This window comes from Rattus norvegicus, chromosome 8 (genome assembly GCF_021556685.1).
Source record: "Rattus norvegicus strain SHRSP/BbbUtx chromosome 8, alternate assembly SHRSP_T2T, whole genome shotgun sequence".
NCBI classification, from domain to species: domain Eukaryota; kingdom Metazoa; phylum Chordata; class Mammalia; order Rodentia; family Muridae; genus Rattus; species Rattus norvegicus.
In genome coordinates, this window is record NC_141541.1 from 47,664,177 (window position 1) to 47,667,632 (window position 3,456).

The 3,456-nt window shown below is 38.1% G+C and overlaps 1 non-coding gene across 1 annotated transcript; it reads right to left on the reverse strand.

The window, feature by feature from the left end:
* Positions 1-268: 268 nt before the first annotated feature.
* LOC120094434 (U7 small nuclear RNA) lies at positions 269-330 on the reverse strand. The gene has a single exon (XR_015628281.1). It is a non-coding gene; the product is annotated as a U7 small nuclear RNA (small nuclear RNA).
* Positions 331-3,456: the final 3,126 nt, after the last annotated feature.

Genomic DNA, 3,456 nt, shown 5'->3' on the forward strand with positions numbered 1-3,456 from the left:
CCAGAATATTTACTATACATTTAAGCTGAAGAGAATTATTCAGTCCCAAGGACCATCCTTGACTTGGAGAGGGGTTCTTGAGGATATAGTGTTTAGTAGCAGCAATAAATCATGGGGACAAGCTGACAGCTCTGTGTTTTCTTTGAGATGGCTCCCTAGACAGTTCTCTGCTATAGACAACTCATTCTTGCTAGAAATCATTCTAAATGCTCTCTTAATAGTTCATTAGTCATGCAACCAAAGTCAGGAAAGGTGCTAGAAAAAATTCTTGGATTTTCTGACCAAAGTCAGAAAACCTGCTAAAAAAATTCTTCTTGAGTTATAAGACCAACATCATAAAATCTGGAAAAAAAATTCCTCAGTTTTCTTACCAGAGTCAGAGAATCTTTCAGACAAAATCCAAAGAGAAAACTTCAATAGCTCTCCAGAAAGCTCATATCTTGCAGACCAAAAGTCTAGTCTTTGATTTAAAATTCAATCATTTACCTAAGTTCCCTTTGATTTCTCATGAGTCAGAATTTTATGATCTTAACCCCTTGATTCCTAGAAGATAATAAGTACCTTTTTTAACATGGCAGATGACTTCAGAGATCTGTTTGCCTTTGTAAGCACAAACAATAAGCTAGCTAGATAGGATTCCATCCTGATATTACAATTCTCACCACACTAGGATGTAAATTCTCTCTGTTCCAGGCTGACCTTCAGAAATCTACTTGCCTTTGTATCTTTCTGAGAAGCTGGCTCATTAGTGTAACTACATTTGTTCTTTTAGGTCCATTAAGCCTCTCATACAATTCATGTTATGAGAAATTATATATTCTTGAACTCATACTTTCAGAGTTCTCTCCCAGAGCCTTTAAGGCTGTCATGAAGGACACATCATTTACCATTTTGCTGAGACACATCCTCACCTCCTAGACTCATGCTGCTTCTAATTATAATGGAGTCATAAACCTTGGCAGGGAGAACATTCCCTGATAACTTTGTTAGGAGAGCATTTCCTGAAGGAGGAATTATATACATTATTATAAAAACAAGCCTTATGCCTAGGAACCATTAGCCCTCATGGAGACCCACACCCTGCTAGCTCTGCTCCAGGAGTGGGAACTGTGACATATAGTCTCTTCTGTATGACCACGCAATCCAGTGTATCCTCTACTTTACAATTAAATGCTAACAGCTCATGCATGTTTGATGGTAGACATATTGCACTCATGATAGGAGATGGAATCATGCCTGAGAGTTCAGGGTTTCTTCTGTTCCCTTATTTTGTGAAAGAGCCTCACACTGAATCTCAGTACTTTGAAAAACAAGCCAATCTATCTGTCAGCCTGACTATGAGAGGAAGTAGTCATAAGAAGAAAAACAAAATCATTTATTCAGGGCAATAGTTCATGTGTGTGTGTGTGTACGTGTGTGTTTGTGTGAATTTTTTTTACATTCTGACAGTAGTTTATGCTCCCTTTTCTCCTCCCAGTCTCCCCCTACCCCTTTCCTTCTTATCCACTCCTCCTTTGTTTTTCAGAAATGGGGAGACCTCCTATAGATACCAACTTGCCAAGGCATATCAAGTTGCAGTAAGACTGAAAACCTCTCTCCTATCAAGGGGAAATGAGACAACCCAGCAGGAAGAAAGGATGGCAAAGGCAGGTAAGAGAGTTAGAGACAACCCTGATCCCACTATTAGGAGCCCCACAAGAAGACCAAGGCACACAAATGTAACATAAGTGCAGAGATCCTAGATAAGTCTCATGAAGGCTACACGAATAGCTGTTCAGCCTCTATGAGCCCCTATGAGCCCAGATTAGATGATTCTATGAGTTATGTTATCCTTATGTTATCTTATGTTATCCTTAACCCTTCTGGCTTCTTCAATCTTTCCCTCCCCTCTTCATCAAGATTCCCCAAGCTATGCCTAATCATCCACTACAGGGACTCTGCATTTTTTATATCAATCACTGACTGACTCCTCTCTAATGACAACTGAGCTAGGCATATGTCTATGAGTATAGTAAAATATTGTTAGGAGTCATTTTCTAACCTAAGTCTCTGAACTTTTCAGCATTTGGGCCCTGACCCTCCAGACAATGTCAGGACTGGGCTCCTTTTTGGATGTATGAGTGTCAAGCTGAACCAGTCATTGGCTGGCCACTCCCACAGTCCTGTGCCACCTTTATGCAAGCACAAATTACAAGGTGGACAAGTTATCAGGAGAAGGCTTTGTGCCTTAGTTGGTGTCCCAGGTCTATCACTGGATGTCTTGCCTGGTTACAGGAGATGGCACGTTCAGGCTCTGTACCTCTCATGGCTAAGAGTCTTAGCTACATGAGGAGACAGTTTTTACAGTGAGATAAAAAAAATCTATCAAATGAAGAAGATTCTGTTAGACTAGAGAGGAGTTGTTTTCCCTTCCAAGTCTAAAGTACCAATTCCAATTGTGCACTGCTCTCTTATAACTTCAAACTGATTCATCTGTCTGGGAAAATGAGAATGAGGATAGAGAAATGAATGGCAAATGAGAAAAAATAATGGGAGAGAAAACTGCTTTTATTTTTACTCTTGAAATAAAATCCTGTTGACAACTAAATCAAAATTATTTTTTTCTTTTACTACCTTGTACTAGTTAGAGACAAATACTGATATAATTCTAAACAAAAACATAGGTTCTTACTCACTTAAAAATAGCATAATTTTTGAGTATTGATTAGGAATTAACGGATAAAATAGGGTGAATTATTTAAAAAAAAAGCCAGCAATAGTTTCAGAAGCAGAGGTTCCCAGGGTCCTGAACCTATATGATATTTTTTAAATATAGAGCTGTTCTGATGATATAAGAATGAGTAGGTTCATATCAGAGACCATCAAACATTGTTAATTCTTGTCCATATGATACATAGGTTCTGTGTACGTCCCAGTGACAACCTCAGTCTCATCACTATGAACATTAAAGGTTATACAACTCGAGACTATAAAGTCTTTATGTATTATGACCAAGTTCTTCAGGTCCTGTTTCTATGGTGACTACTATTCCAAACTAGCTGCTGTAGGAATACAAAAATAATCAGTGACCCAGAATTCTCAGAGACTCACCTCAAGTATTCCATCACCCATCTTACATGCATTATATATGTATATATGAATCTTATATGCATACTTATGACACTTGCACTGCTTGTCTTTCCACGTCTGTGATCTAAATATCTGATAGAACAAATTAAATAGGGGGGTATAATTTGTTTTAGGTTGTAGGTACAGAGTCTTCATTCCAATAGAACTTATTCTTTGTGTCTGGGCCTATAATATAAAATCATGGTGGCAAAATATGTGGTAGAAACTGCTTATTTTCACAATGGTTAGAAACAGAGGGCATGAATGACAGGGCTTGTCACAAAATACAAGCCTAACAAGCATGGCCTAGTGTAATGCTTTCTCAATATAGATAGCTATCTTTTTTAT